The 15,905-nt window shown below is 47.5% G+C and overlaps 4 non-coding genes and 1 pseudogene across 4 annotated transcripts; 4 read left to right on the top strand and 1 right to left on the bottom strand.

The window, feature by feature from the left end:
* The first annotated feature begins 1,896 nt into the window (after nucleotides 1–1,896).
* Nucleotides 1,897–1,969, top strand: TRNAT-UGU. Its single transcript has one exon. It is a non-coding gene; the product is annotated as a tRNA-Thr (tRNA).
* Nucleotides 1,970–2,299: 330 nt separating this feature from the next.
* On the top strand, nucleotides 2,300–2,371 carry TRNAP-AGG. Its single transcript has one exon. It is a non-coding gene; the product is annotated as a tRNA-Pro (tRNA).
* Nucleotides 2,372–5,606: 3,235 nt separating this feature from the next.
* Nucleotides 5,607–5,688, bottom strand: TRNAL-AAG. The gene has a single exon. It is a non-coding gene; the product is annotated as a tRNA-Leu (tRNA).
* Nucleotides 5,689–6,388: 700 nt separating this feature from the next.
* Nucleotides 6,389–6,460, top strand: TRNAP-AGG. Its single transcript has one exon. It is a non-coding gene; the product is annotated as a tRNA-Pro (tRNA).
* Nucleotides 6,461–12,874: 6,414 nt separating this feature from the next.
* LOC103267266 lies at nucleotides 12,875–13,808 on the top strand (annotated as a pseudogene).
* The last annotated feature ends 2,097 nt before the right edge of the window (nucleotides 13,809–15,905 follow it).

The raw sequence follows: 15,905 nt of genomic DNA, 5'->3' as shown, positions 1-15,905 counted from the left end.
AGTCTAGGCGAAACATAAAACATCAGGTCCATGGCTATTGCTCTGGCTTCTCTCCTTGGAATGCTTCTTTGAGCATTTCAAATTCCCCTTAAATATGTAACAGAGTATGGCTAAATAAGAAGAAATCACTTCATGCAGGGAACAGAGCTTGCCAAATTGTGACAGGGTGAGAATCAGGAAACAGATTCTAGGGAAAGGTAAGAGGAGCCAAGAATACAGTCAGAGAAAGACAAGTACAGAGAGGAAGAGAAACAGCAGGGAGGGAAGAAGGTTGTTTGAGAGACAGTTTTGACTGTTTAGTGATTTTGCCTGTGGCCAGACTCTCTGAAAATAATAGTAATGAAGATAATAATAACAATAATGATGATAATGAACACTCATTTACAAAACAGGGACACTGAGATCCGGTGGAGTTCAATAGCTGACCCAGGTTTTTGCCAGCCATGTACTAGATATTCAGTGTCTACATGCTCCAATATTCACACATTATCTATGACCCAAAGTTTGTCTTAATTTGATTTTCCTGCTCTAGGGAAAAAAAAGGCAGGTAACCTACCATTTCCTTAAGTTATGAGGCTTGACTTTAGGCCCCCCAAAAAATCATGTTGGAGGTTTCCTCCACGGAAGTGTCTTGAGGAGACAAATGAAGTATAGAGATCCGAGTCTTGATTCAGTCAGTTGAAACAGTGTGATAGTTCTCTTGGGCTCATGGAGGCTACCAGCCTGGTGTAGAAAGACTGAGGATTGAATGAACACCCAGGAGAGAGTCCTGGGAGGAATCACCAGTGTCAGGCCCCAGAAGGTCCTGCTATCCTCCCCTCACTCCCAGTGTACATGTTCATCTCACTTTAGGACAACACTGCGAGGCTTCTCCATGACTCACCCCTGAACCGAGAATATCTGCCACAAATGCCTTTCTTTACCAATCTAAATAGAGCACTTTTCTTCCTTAAATATTTTTAAGCTCAGTGGCACCATGTTTTGTATTTGCATAACGAAAACTAAAGGAGAAAAATGAATTGTAACCTTACAGATTTCTCACAAACGTTGTCCTCCTGGACAATTGAAAGCGTTACAAAAACGTTAGTGCAAGAGCAAGACCTGTGGTAAGAGGGTCTAAATCTTACTAAGCAGAGTTGGTTCACCTCTATAGGTTGCATGAATCAGTGTTTTGCTCCAATGTTCTCATGCACTGGCTATATTTGCGGTAAGAAATAGGTGCAAGATTTTTCCTAGTTAAACAGGTTTTCAGTTTCTGTTTACCAGCTTATATAAACAAGTTTCTAAAAACTGAAAGTACACACAGTTCTTTCTTTTAAAAATCGCATTATTTTCATGCCAAGAATGTGTAAATCTATGCACGTCTTTAGTTAATGATTCAACTCTTCTCTCCCAACACCGCTTTTGCCTGTTTGCTCCTACCCTTCCCCTCCGCCCCCCGACCTTTGAGTAAGAAGCATTAGGTTTGGGGCTCGGCATTCAGAAAGGACGCAACCGTGGTCTATCTCTTTTCACCACTTTCCCTGGATTTAACCACCATATTAAGTGGAAAGCATACGCTATAATTGCCTTGTCCACCTGACACCCTCCACATGCGTCTCTTGTCTCAGAGGGATCTCCCGCGCAGCCAAAGATCTCAAATTCTTCTATCTGTATCCTTTCCGTGCACCAGAGGCACAGGAGGCAAAGTTTCAGCAGAGCATTAAGGTGAGGAACAAGAAGACAGCTTGACAGTGGCTCTGCTCAAAGGAGTCTACAGGACACGAGAATGTTCTAATTTAGTAGGAGAATGTCCGGGATTTTTGCTAAAATTAAAATCCTGTATAAAATTTCGGCGTGCTAAAACGATAGCAAACATCTCTAAGTAGGAACGTTGAGAAAGACTGCTTCGGAGAGGGCCCCATAGCTCAGGGGTTAGAGCACTGGTCTTGTAAACCAGGGGTCGCGAGTTCAAATCTCGCTGGGGCCTGTGGCTTTTTTTCCACTCCACACATTTATTACGCCCTAGATAGGCAGAACCGGAGCGGGGTACCAACGTGATGGAGCTCGGCTGTGTCTTTAGCGCAACTTCAGGAGTGATTTAGGCGAGCCTGGTTCACTTCTGTCACCAGAAGCTGCCTTTCTGGTTGGGCTGCATCCGAGTAACCGATAAACGATTCTTGCGTCGTCAGGTTGACAGCTGTTGTGCAAGTAACACACGCATTCCTACCAATAGAAGGCGCTCAAGGGCCTAGTTCATCTGAGTCCGCTTAGTGACGTGAATGAGCCTTGAGGCGAAACTAAACCACCCCGGTACCGTGGCTCGTTGGTCTAGGGGTATGATTCTCGCTTAGGGTGCGAGAGGTCCCGGGTTCAAATCCCGGACGAGCCCTGTTTTCTTGGCCCCGTAAGATTTCAAGTCTTTTGATTGTATTTTGTTCTCACTTCATGCTTAGCTTGAAAAAATTGCAACGAAACCCTCCCTAGGAACGTGAAACAGCAAAATAGAAACAACCCCAGATTATATTTTCTGTTTTGTCTGACAGTGTTTCCCACCTCTAGCGGCTAGTGGGAGAGCAGGGAAGCTGGTCTTTCAGTGCATCAGTTGTGAAATGAGAATAGTAACACATCTCCGTTTCCCTGCCTCCCTCTAGGAATCCTGTTTCTTCAAATAAAATAGAGTATGAGAAGCTGCTTGGAAATGTTTAACAGCCCTAGGTTAACACAAGCAGTTGCTCTCTTTCCTGGGAGGGAATCGGGGACTGATGTATACTAACATTATCGCCATGTGTGAGTGCATGATGTGTTATTTTTTAAAAAGGCTTCTGCATTCTTACATAATATTGCCTTTTCTTCTCTTTTACTTTCCTTCTTTTTCTTTTTGCCACAATCCTTTCCTGTTCTCCCCCTTTCCTTTTCTTCCTTTCTTTTCTTCTTATTGTGAGGTAGGCAATGAATTCTGTTCATTCCAGTGAAGCAAGAGGGTGATGAGGGAAGGTAAATCCTCAAATGCAACTTTGCATGTAAAATTAAAAAGAATGTTTTGTGAACCCTTGGAGACTTTATTTGTTGTGTGACTATTACAGAGTAAAACGACCCCATTGGAAGTGAACTCTATTCCTTTCCCGGGGCAGCAGATGGAACAAACTATCCACGTCGAAATTCATATTCCCTGTCTTCTGTCCTGTTTCAAGCTCCACCGTTCACTTCTCAGACTGAAGAGCAACTCCTCCCGTTTCAAACCACATGAATCTCATTTCCTCTCTCCTACACAAGGACATGGTTTCTGAAATCAACATTTCCTCCCCACTCCCATTTGCTAACCCTGCCGCTAACACACACGGTAGCTACTTCTCCCAGTGTGTCAGTCATTCTCATTAGCATACAAACAGGCTATAGGATCACCCATCTTGAAAAGAAAAAAATTCCTTCTTAACCATCCTTTCCAGCTGTCATGGCAATTCTCTTTCCTTATATGAAAAAACAGTTCTCAAAAGTTGTGCATTCTCTCTCTCAGCTTCGTGTTGCTTCCTCACCCTATTCTGATCAGGCTTCCCCCCCCCCACCATTCCACTGAAATGGCATTTGTCAAGGTCACTTTGATGTTTCCAGATGGTCAGTGGCCAGCCTTCATCCTGGTGGACTTCTCCTCTCAGGAGGCTACTTTTCAGCCCCTTTGGGAGGGCTCTTCCTTTCTCGACCTCTCAATGTTTTTGCGTCCTCTGGCCCCCCCTTTTCCTTATCCAACCGTGTGGCTTTGAATAGCATCACACACCGATGGTCTCCAAACGTGTATCACAAGCCTTGACCTAGGTTTGTACACCGGCTCGCCCACGTGAATGAGTGACAGGCATCTCAAAATTAACTTGCCTCAAACGGCACTCGATCTCCTGCCATTCCTCTTCCAACTGCTCTCCCACCACCAACGCAACTCTCAGGAAAGGGATCCATCACCTACCCAGTTCCCCGGCACGTTGCTTCCCGTCCACCAACGAACGCTGTTGGGCCGACCTTCATTCAACTCCCAACCCATTCACCTCCGCCCGGGTCGAACGCCTCCCTCTGTTACCCAGACTCCCACAACGGCCTTCTCACTCATCTTCCTGTTCTCTCTCTCCTCCCCGTCCAATAACTTCTCCCACTCAGGACAGAATCCATGGCCTCGGCCTTGCACGTTCTGGCGAAGACGGCCCCCTCCGCTCGCAACTTTACCGGCTCCTGCTCCTCCTTCTCCCCCTCACTTGTTCTCTTCTAGCTATACCGCCCTTTTTGCCGTTCCCCCAGTACACGGGCCTCATTTTGTGTTTCGGACCATTGGCTTGCTGTTTCCTCTTCCTGCGGCAACACTCCCTCAGATATCAGTATGACTTCCTCCCTCACTCCTTCTGTGCTCAAATGTCACTTTTTTTTTTGAGTTGGAGTCTCACTCGGTCGCCCAGACTGGAGGGCAGTGGCCGCTCCCGGCCACCGCAGCCTCGGCCTGCCGGGCTCCGGCGATCCCTCCGCCTCAGTCTTCCAAGTAGCCTGAACTACAGGCGCGCGCTACCACGCCCGGCTAATGTTTTGATTTATTGTAGAGATGAGGTCTCGCTGCCCAGGCGGGTCTCGAACCCGCAGACTCAAGCAATCCACTCACCTCAGCCTCTCAAAGGCGCGGGATTACAGGCTGAGCCACCGAGCCCAGTTTTCAAATGTCACTTTTAAAGACACCTTCCAGCCGGGCAAATCTTGTGCTGATGCCGTGTCCTCACCACTTAGCAATGTCAACTCGATGTCGTGGGTGATTAATAACGAATGAACGGATGGATGAGCATTATCACACTCTTGGGCGCACCTGCTGGTCTCTAGAGGCCTCAGTTAAACAGCATTTCTGGTTTCTGTAGACTCAGATTGGAATCTTCCCAGGGATAAGGGCCGTGGCTATGAATTACATCACAAATGAAAAGCCTAAATCGATCTCTCGGATGTCTGCACACTCTGTGCTAAGCATCTTAAATGTATTTACTGAGTTTTCCTAATAGAGGTGCATAATGTCTTTATTTTACACACGAGGAGAACTGGCACCCTCGCATGCTAACGCCCAAACCCACGGTCCCCTCACCATCCTCTCCCCGCCAGCGCGCTGCCTGCCTTCCTTGTACCGCATGTGCCTTCTGCTGGCAGTCTTACAGGGTTTCCAGGCCATTCTGCAATTGTATGTTTCTCTGTCTGGTTTAGACTGTGAGTTTCTCTTGTGGACAGGCAGTAGTGTTGTATTCATCTCTCTGTAGGCCTCAACAACTAGAACAGTGCCACTTATAGGACAAATGCTCAAAATATGCCCGCCAGCTGAGTGAAGGAAGGCAAAGCAAGCTTCCAAAGCGATGATATCAACGTCCCGGCACTTTACCTCTGGGAAACCACGGATTCGAAGGCATCATTATGATCTTGCGACCGTGTTCCCGTGTTTCATTAAGAAATACTTTGCATTTTGAAAGACTCCGAAAAGTGAGAGGTTCCACAACACAACCCACCGCCTGCCAACTAGAGAGAAGTGGCCGGGCCTTAAGGGAAGGTTAAGAGATTGCGTTTGAACGTGGCAGCGTTCGCACAACTGTCAGTATACGCCCCCCGTTTCAAAAACCGAATGGCAGCGGTGGGATTCGAACCCACGCCCCCGAAGAGACTGGAGCCTTAATCCAGCGCCTTAGACCGCTCGGCCACGCTACCCGCTGAGGCGCACCGGCGGCATGTCCTCCCCTATTCCGTTTTCCTTCCTCCCCGCCCCCGTGATTTTTATGTGCACCGTTTTCTCGAGTGGTGTCTCCTTTCTCCTTTATCTTTCTGGCTTGTGTAACTCTCTTTCTTCTTCCAAGCCACAACGTTAGCGAGTAGAGGAAAGAGTCGCAATACATGTCTTGCAAGGCGTCCTGAGAGCGGGAGGACACCCTCCGTCAGGTCTAAGGGTTGTGGCGTGCTGCCCCGTGCGAGGCTCGGGCTGATCGGTCCCAGGTGGGGTCGCGCCCTTTCTTGCAGGGGGGGGGTCTCCATGGAGCTTTCGCTAGGCTGGCCGAGGGCAAAGCGATGGGTACCTGTGAAGGACGAGATGCCTTCCGACCACCAGGTCACTCGGGGCAGTCCCCGATGGCCTCCCCGGATTCCTGCAGCGCCTTTGGCTTACTCGGAAGTGAAGACTTGCGGCGAAGTTACTCTCGTTGATGCCGGAAAAATGATTTTCTTAAAAAGATCCGTAGTCTCGGGGCGCCGCCTTCCGGAATTTGGGCGAGAAAAACGGCAGTGACTTATTATATCCACTAGGTGTCACCTCACGCCCGTGATTCTTAAGAAGAATACTTCGGCAACCAACTGTAGACGTGGCTAAAAAACTTTCCTAATTGAAGTTTGGTAAATCCAAGAGACGAGCACGGCCGGCTCGTTGGTCTAGGGGTATGATTCTCGCTTAGGGTGCGAGAGGTCCCGGGTTCAAATCCCGGACGAGCCCCGGTTGTCCTTTTCCTCGACCACTGGGGTTGTCACCCTGACAAAAACATGGATTTATTGATGTTAAACACCGTCACACAAAGTAGGCACCAACTGAAGTGAAATTGCTATGTGGACACCCCTTGGTGCTCCAGTCTTTCCGTTTTATACACTTCATCTTGAGGTAAACGCTCTTTGTCATGGTACTGAGTCGTGAGGATAAATGCCAGCTGCTCAACTTGGATGGGACTGGAGACCGACCGTCCTCCTAAGTAACGCAAGAACGAAAATCCAAATACCTCACGTTCTCACTTACAAGTGGGAACTAAGCCAAGCGACTGCAAAGACATATGGAATGTTATCACGCACGTTGGAGACTCAAAAGGCGGAGGGTGGGGACGTGAAAAGTGTGGGAGGGAAGAAAAATCACCTACCGGGTACTATGTGCACTAGTGGGGGTGGCGAATGCCCTGACGGCTCTGACTTCCTTACCACTATAAAATGCATCCATGTAACCAAAACCATTTAGACTATCGAAATTCATAAATATAGAAATATATATCACCTGCCATCGTGTATCATTTATATAGTATTTCTTCTACAAAATCATTATTTTTAAATCAACCAGCTTTTCTCTGTTGCAGGGTTTTTTTTTTTTAATCCAGGAATTGTTCATTCAGGACTTAGAGAAGCATATCTTATATTAATACTTTCACATAACCCTCACCTCTTCCACTGTAAGCATAGAAGCCCTTTTTTTTGCCTTCCAGGACCTCCACCGGGCAGCAAATGTGGCGAAGTTTCTTGTCTCATAAAGCCTGAGCTCCCTCCCTCATTCAAACCTGAAATTACTGACCCCTTGAGTACGTACATGCAGTTGGGGGACTCTCGGGTGGTGTAGCCCCTTGGGAATGAACTTCTCAACAGATATTCGCAAGCCTGGCTGCATATTAGACTCACCTGTGAAGTTTTTCAACAATTCACTGCTGGGTGCAACCCCACACCCATTGAATTGGAATATCTGAGAATGAGGTCCCCGACATGGTTATTTTTTAAAAGCTCTCCAGGTTGCCCTTGGAGCCACACATGCTACCAAGTTGCTCTACAGGCCACAGCCAGGGACCATGCTCACAACCCAGCTACTCTAGGTACCTAGTGTCGCACTTCACCTTTCTTACACTTCTAGTACTTTGTCTTTGCCAATTAAGTTTCCTTTGGGGTACAACCGTGCGTCAAACTTAATTTCCCTCTGTGAGTCTCCTTTACTTCCCCAAGTCACAGAAATGGACTGTGCTGAGAACAGAAAGCACAAAGAGAAAAGAGGGCGCCTAGTAGTTCAGCTTGCTTGTTGGGGAAAGGGAGGGTATGTGGATGTGTGTGTGAGGGGGAGGGGCTTTCATTTTTTCTGCACAAGGGCCAGGCCCTGAGAACATGTTCTTCACCACCATTCCCTCATCTCCTGCTGAATATTCAGTGTTTTACGTCCACAGTTCAGCCAAATGTGTCCTGACTCACCTCATGAACAAGAACTAGAAACTACTCACCTCATTCCCAACTGTGCTGTTGAGTGTTTAATTTCTGGAACCACTTCAGATATTTGGAAGGAGTGTGAAACAAATCATCTTGAAATAAATCTTTCCTCCTCTGTCTTACAACCCATATTCAATCCCTTCACATATGACATTGGCTCTACCTTGAGAATATTCCCAGAATCCAAGCCCTTTTTGTCACTCTCACCACCACTGCTGTAGTCCAAGCCATCCCCATTTCTCACCTGTGCCACTGCAACAGCCCTTTAGCAGGTCTCTGCATCTTGTCCTCATGCCCCTTAAGTCTGTTTTCAACAATGCAGTCAGAGTGCTCCTTTCAAAACCAGACATCGCTTATCATTCCTTAGTTTTCCATCCTCTGTGCATCCCTATTTCACTCAGCATAAAATCAAAACTCCCTGTTATAGCTTTAAAGGATCCCTACATGATTTTGCCACTTCTTGGACCCCCTTCACGTCCCTGACCTTATCTCCTGCCGCTCTCTCCCTTGGTTCACTTCATTCCAGCTACATGAGCTTCTGCTCTCCTCAGAAATACTCACCTCAGGGCCCTTGTACATGCCCTTCTTTCTGTCTTGCGTCTTATCTCCCCCATATCTTCAAGACTCGATCCTTCCTTTCTTTAAGATCACTACTCAGGTTCCACCTATCAGATGACTTCCCCTACCACTCCTCCATGAAATTGCAACCATCCCCTTTGCTCTCTGTCCTCTTCTCTATGCACATACTGTACAGTGCAGTACATCGCACATACTACCACCTGGGTTTTGCTGCTGTTGCTGTTTTTAGTAATTCTCCCTTTCCTGCCACTAGAACAGAGGCTCCATGAGACCAGAGACTTGTTTACAGCTGAAGTCTCTGAAGCTAGAACAATTCTTAACACCTAATAGATACTCAACAAATATTTGATTAATGAATTATGTAAATTGTTTCCAATCACAAAGTTATACAGGCTTTTAAGGGAGACCAGATCCCGTGACTATGGGGAAGATAAGGAGCACAGAAGATTTGTATTAGAGGGCTTTTTCAGTGCAGGAACCATGCCATCCTTGGAAAAAGGCTTGGTGGGGAGAAGCATGCCTGGACAATATTGTGTGGCAGCTTTATGACTGACTATGCTGTGGCTCTGTAAATGTTCTAAAGAAGTACTGAACGTTTCTTCCAACTGGACATCAAGGAAAGCACAAGGCAGACTCCCAGGAGCTGTCATTGAGGAATGACTGCCGAAAAGTGGGAGGAAGATTTTTTTAAAAGAAAAAGAATGAATGACTGCCAATGAGTCTTGGTGCAAACTTACTTCAGGCAGAGCTGCTTAAGTACCGGGTTGCATCCAGGTCTTGGGGCTTTAAGCAAACTCTGACCCAGATGGTGTCTGGGGTCCCCTTGCAGGGCTGCCCATAGCGAGGCCATTCTATAAGAGTCTGTAAGATAACTGACTTAGCAAGATGAGAAACAGAAGTCCACAGTACAGTAGGGGACCAGAGAGGAAGACAATAACCAAGGTTGAGGAAGGGCCATTATGAGGATTTCATCAACCTCACTTCATCAGATTTTGTGAAGAGAGATCAGTCACTATGACTGTGAGGCCTAAGAGAATACTGCTGGTATGTGGAGAGGGTGGAGGGAGGAATGTATGGAACAAATCATAAAACACATGTGAATAGGGTTAGTGTTTCTGCTCCACGCTCTGTGAAGCCAAACCGAAATCTGCCCTCTTGTGAATAAAGAAGGTAAGGTACCGTGGTCAATTTCTAGGGACTTCACCATATTTTGCCGATCCTCTGTGTGCATAAGGTGCAGGTAGAGAGCTGTGTTATTGTCTAGGGAGATGGTGTTTATACAACTAGGCTGAATTTCTGATTAAGGCACATGGCATCCCATGGGGTGGAGGGAAAGCAGAGAACAGAGCTAGGAGCCACCAGCAAAGCTCTGGCCCGGTCTTTAACAACTAAAGTGGGAAATTCAGAGGGACAATTACAGATGTGAGGCCTTCAGTTGTCAGGAGAAATAAGTCAATGCTTTTCTTTCCTTTCATTGATCTTTCGGGATCTCTGTCCATAGGGTATAGTTTGTTCACATCAAAAGGATGATTTTCTGACTCTTCTACCTACCATGGGGGTGGGGAGGAATAATTGAGTTTTGTAAAGAAAAGCCCTCTGATGCTATAAAGAGCAAACATAGTTTTAAAAATCCTTCATTCATCCGTTCGTTTGTTTACTCAGTATTTACTGAGCAAATATTTTTTAAACATCAGTTGTATTCTAGGCACTCTCCTTGGAACAGAGATTAGTGCAGGAAACCAGACAGATGTGGTCCCTGTCTTCATGGAACAATCAGACAATTTTTTTAAAAACCGAGAAACAGAATGAGTTTATTATGCTGGTGATAAGAACCACAAAGGAAAGCACATGGTTTTATGCAAGCCAAACTGACTTCCCTTACTCTGGGGTTTCTGGGAAGGCCTATCCAAAGGAAAGTGGCATAGAATTTAACTAGGCAGAATGTAGAAGGTAAGCAGAGAAAGAAATATCCCATCATGAGAGAACTAGATATGTTAAAATCCTTGAGTTGGCAGGAACCCTGATGAGTTCAGGGAACTGAAAAGAGGAGTGTATGGCAGGAATATGTGGTGGAAGGAAAGCAGTTCGAGGTGAGGCTGTCTATGCAAGGCCTGTTCAGACAGAGAGGACTGTGGTCATTGTCTTAAGACTCATGAAAAGCCATTGACATATTTTAGGCGGGGCTGGCTGTGGAGAGCACAGGCATGTAACCGGATTTATGTTTTGAAAAGATCACTGTGGGGCAGTAGAGTTGACAATAAGTCATGGGAGCCTCCTTAAACCTTTCTAGAAAGCAAGCACAGAGCCCTGCTTCAAGAAAATGGTACAGCCCAAGGGCGCTGTATCAACTCTAAAACTGTTGTTTTCACCTCCTCCATCCCACCAAGTCTGCCAACTCCCAGCCACTCTCAAAGGAGGCCAGTAAGAATTAAGGAATTAAACTCAGGGTCACAGAGCCAGTTAGTGCTAGAGCAAGTGTCAAGCTCAGCACCAGCTTTTTGACCCCCCAGGCCATTGCTTACTCTGCTGGAGCTAGGTGCTTCTGAAAAGGGAGAATTTTTGCTTGTTTGTTTGTTTTTAAGGCTACTGAACTTTTTAGAGTCTCCATGATTATTTAGGGTCAAGAGGCAATTATTCCTCTTCTTTCAAGGAATCTTATCTGATTTTCAGGAAAGCTGGAACTGGTCCAGACTGGAGTGCAGAGTCTAGGAGGGCTATGAAAGATGTCAAAGTCCTTGGAGGTAATGTGGAGGAAGACTAGTCCTTTCTCAATGAGGATTCAAAGGAATCTGTTGAGGGCTCAGCCTGGGGACACCCAGGAGAAGTCAGATAAGCTGTGACTAAAGCATTCTCAGAAATGAACAACTGAAGGGGGAGCCTACCAAGACAAGCTTAGGGCAAATCCCCTCAGCCTGATCTTCCTTGGGCTATCACCTGGTGGTAGTCATTTCAGGGACACAAGGGAAGTTATAAAGCAAGAAATGGCTTGGTTTCCCTTCGAAGGAGCATAGGCCCTCCTGAGTGTATAGCCCGGGGCTGTCACTTCAAGGCCAAGATTGACTGCCTTGGATTCAGAACACGTCCTGTGATCAGGAGCAGCTTGTTCTTGGACATGTCTGTCCACCTCACCTGGACAAGGGGACAGGTGAGGTAGTGGGAGGGGAGCTGGAAGAGTGTCAAGGGGCTTGTGTGAGTACCATACAAATCCTTCAGTGAACCGCTTGTTGAGAAAACAGCTCTGCAATTGCCGAAGGTAGCCAATGACTCTCCAGAGTAGGGTAACATTGTGTCTTTTTTTCCCAGTCGTAAGTGTCCTTGATCTAGGGAGGTATTCCTGTGGCCAGAAGGCCCATTTCTAGGCTATTTCACAGGGCTACACCACCACATTCCTGAGTCAGAGCTCCTCACTTCAAGACCAGACACCCTGGTCCCAGCTCCCGCCTCCCCATTGCTCACTTCCACTCCAGGCCGAGACACAGAGACCACTTCCCATTTCCACAGTGCAGGGGGAAATAGAACTTTTAGCCAAATAATTGTCATCTTAAGAGAAAAGTCATTGAGTTCATTTTGATTTAGCTCAGAACCTCAGCTTGTGAAAGCAGAGTGAGCTCTTATAGTCCAATCCTTTCTTTATTCTTTTCTACTACCCTCATTTTAGAGATGAAGAAACAGCGTCCTGAGAAATGACATAACTTTCCCATGATCACACAGCTAGTGACAGAAGAGGAGCAAGATCTGACATCTTTTACTCATTATCCACTTCATACTTGATCTCCTGGGAAATACCAGGCTCTGTGCTAGAGGAAACGAGTACATTGCTCTAGTTCTCCAAGGTGCACAGCAAGTAAGAGAGAAGGCCAATTAAGCCCTTTACAACATCCCATAGTTAGGCATGTAGAGGAACCACAGAGGAGAGCTTCTTGCAGACACTCAAGGAGAGAAGATTGGTTAGTTTTTTAAAGAATTCCCAAAGGCCTTTGCATTGCACTTAGAAATATTTCTTGATATGTGAGCTTACACTGGGTGCCTGAGAGTGTGTGTGTGAACCAGAGCAGATTTCCTCGTGAACAAGGTTTATTTCCCCGCCTAGAAAGAAACTCAAGATATCATCTATCTCTTTTCTTCACCAAAGTATTACGTGAAAATGGTTTGGGAGGGCTTCTTAGTGAAAATGAATAGCGGAGGAAAGAAATCAGGTCTCAAGTCAGAGAGACAACCTCTTAGCCTTAAGAGAGGTGCTAAAAGGTGGCTTCTGGGTGCTAAAGAAATAGGAAAAGAGGATTAGAAAATGGTGGTGTTACCTCTACCAGCAGGACTTGACGGCAGTATGTCTCAAAGGAAGTTCTCCACTCCCAGACATGGATCCCTGGGTTTCCTGCCTCAGAAGAGCAGCATCAGGCATCTTGGGAAGGTGAAGAGCTTCCCCAAGGATGACCCTTCCAAGCCTGTCCACCTCACAGCCTTTCTGGGATACAAGGCTGGCATGACCCACATGGTATGGGAAGTTGATAGCCCAGGATCCAAGGTGAACATGAAGGAAGTTGTGGAGGCCGTGACCATTGTGGAGATGCCGCCCATGGTGGTTGTAGGCATTGTGGGCTATGTGGAAACCCCCAAGGTCTCCGGACCTTCAAGACCATCTTTGCTGAGCACATCAGTGACGAGTGCAAAAGGCGCTTCTATAAGAACTGGCATAGTCCAGGAAGAAGGCCTTCACCAAGTACTGCGGGAAATGGCAGGATGAGGAAGACAAGAAGCTGCTGAAGAAGGATTTCAGCATCATGAAAAAGTACTGTTAGGTCGTCCGAATCGTTGCACACACCCAGATGCTCCTGCTTCCCCTGAGCCAGAGGAAGGCCCACCTGATAGCGATCCAGATGAACAGAGGCACGGTGGCTGAGAAACTGGATTGGGCTCAGGAAAGGCTGGAGCAGCAGGTCCCTGTGAACCAAGTGTTTGGGCAGGGTGAAATGATTGACGTCATCAGGGTGACAAAGGGCAAAAATTACAAAGGGGTCACTAGTCGTTGGCGCACCAAGAAGATGCTCCGCAAGACCCACTGAGGACTGCGCGAGGTTGCCTGTATTGGGGCATGGCATCCTGCCCGTGTGGCCTGCTCTGTGGCACGGGTTGTGCAGAAAGGCTACCATCACTGCACTGAGATCAACAAGGTCTATAAGATCAACCAGGGCTACTTTATCAAGGATGGCAAGTTGATCAAGAACAACACCTCCAGCCGGGCTCGGTGGCTCAGCCTGTAATCCGTGCTTTGGGAGGCTGAGGTGAGTGGATTGCCTGAGCCCGCAGGTTCGAGACCCGCCTGGGCAACTTGGCGAGACCTCATCTCTACAATAAATCAAAAATTATCCGGGTGTAAAAACAAACAAGCAGGAACTTTAAGGCCGGGCTCGGTGGCTCAGCCTATAATCCCAGCGCTTTGGGAGGCTGAGGTGAGTGGATTGCCTGAGCCCACAAGTTTGAGACCTGTCTGGGCAACTTGGCAAGACCTCATCTCTACAATAAGTCAGAAAATTAGCCAGGTGTGGTGGCGTGCACCTATAGTTCCAGCTACTTGGAAGGCTGAGGCAGAAGGATTGCCAGAGCCCAGCAGGTCGAGGCTGTGGTGGCCAGGAGCGTGCCACTGCACTCCGTCTGGGCAACAGGGTGAGACTCCAACTCAAAAAAAAAAAAAGAACTTTAATATCTTTTTGTCACCGTCACCCCCCTGAGGAGAGACCTGTTAAGCCACGTGGAAACCTGAATGGGCTTCCCAAGTACACATGGGGATGGTGACTTGCTGCAGCTAGTAGGGCTGCTGCCAGTGGGTTATCAAGCAGTGGGGGGAAGGGGGACGAGAAGGCTTGAGGCTGGGGTCAGGTGCCATGGCTTTGGCTCTGGCCCCTTCTCCAAAGGTAAAAGAGAAGAGAGACTGGAGGCCGAGATTAGGCATCACAGCCGTAGACGCCAGCTCCTCCTCTGCAGGGGAGGGCAAGAAGGAGGAGAAGGAAGGGAAGGAAGGAAACCTGATGGAGAGTGGAGTAGCAAAAGCAGATTACACTAGAGACAGGAGAAGTTAAACCAACCGGGTCAGCATTTGAGTTGTTAGAGGGAAAGCAGGAATCGGAGTTGTAAAAGGAATAGAAGAGTATGAAGGAGGTGAAAAATCTTTTGAGGGAGGGACGGCTCAGTCAGCAGGATCAGTATCCTCTGATGAGCCTATGGGCAACGGGGTCTGGGGAACCAACACAAAAATACAGCAAGAGGAACAGATATCTGGGTGGCGAGCTAACTCATAAAAGACCTAAATATATGGGATTTCAAGGTATTTCTCATTCCTTTTTAAGTATGAAGCAAGCTGCAGAAGTGGGTTAGGAGCTAGGGAACCACTTTCTGGCCAGGTTTTGCCATCCCCCAGCTTATAGTTTCCCATGGTTCCCTTAAAAGGAAACAGGGATACAATTGGGATGGGCTCTTGGTTTCATGGATTTGTTCCGGGGCCTTAGCCATCCAGATCCCCTGCTGGGCATCCCCAACAGGTTCAAAGAAATCAGCACAAAGAATACGAGTCATGAGGGAGAGAGCGTCCTCCCATCCCTGTGTCCACTGGAGCTTGCGGAACACTATGTTCCACCATGTTTTGGAAGGCCCGGTTTCAGGACTTCTGGCAATTAGGTCCAAGATCCTTGCTAGGTATCTCCCAAGACAAGAACTGGGAAAAACATGAGAGACCCAGAAACTCATCCAAATAGCAAAGCCAGGGGGTCCAAGAGCACGCATCCAATATGTAGGTGTGTGGATGATAAACAAGGGATGACTCACTGGAGGTGCAGAAAGGCGTACAGTGTAGCTGTTGGAGTTTCAAAGTCCTTCATGGAGTCACTTTGCTAACCTGAAAACAAAAGAGCAGCGAAACCAAGCACTTCGCCTCCCACCCCTACAGGTGCTGGTCATCCTAACTTTCCTTTGGGGACTTTCTTGCCTCCCTAGGGAGTAACCCTAGGCGAAACCATCAGTTGTCCTCTGAGATCTAGCCCACAGGGAAACTCAGAGATCTTGGCTAGAAGAAAGTAAAGAGTTAACCTTAGTCCCCTGCCCTATCGGGCTGCAGTGGTCTGATGTCTTTCCCTGGGACCTTCCAGCTCGCTGAAGTGTACCCTCAGCCAGAGCTTTCAGTTGCTACCACAGTCCACAGAGGGTCACCAGTTAGGAAATAAGGAAGAAAGAGAGGGAGAGAGAGAGATACAGATAAGGATCTCAGTGGAACCACCAGAAAATGCTAGGGTACAGATAGGGTGAGGGTGGATGGATGGATGGGGAGGAGCACAGCACTGCCGGAGCCGGCGTGCTGGAGGTGCACA

The sequence above is a fragment of the Carlito syrichta genome, unplaced genomic scaffold (genome assembly GCF_000164805.1).
Source record: "Carlito syrichta isolate Samal-C Ts95f unplaced genomic scaffold, Tarsius_syrichta-2.0.1 Scaffold308087, whole genome shotgun sequence".
Classification (NCBI taxonomy): Eukaryota; Metazoa; Chordata; class Mammalia; order Primates; family Tarsiidae; genus Carlito; species Carlito syrichta.
Note: the sequence above shows the minus strand (reverse complement) of the source record. Positions and strands in the feature narration are given on the sequence as shown.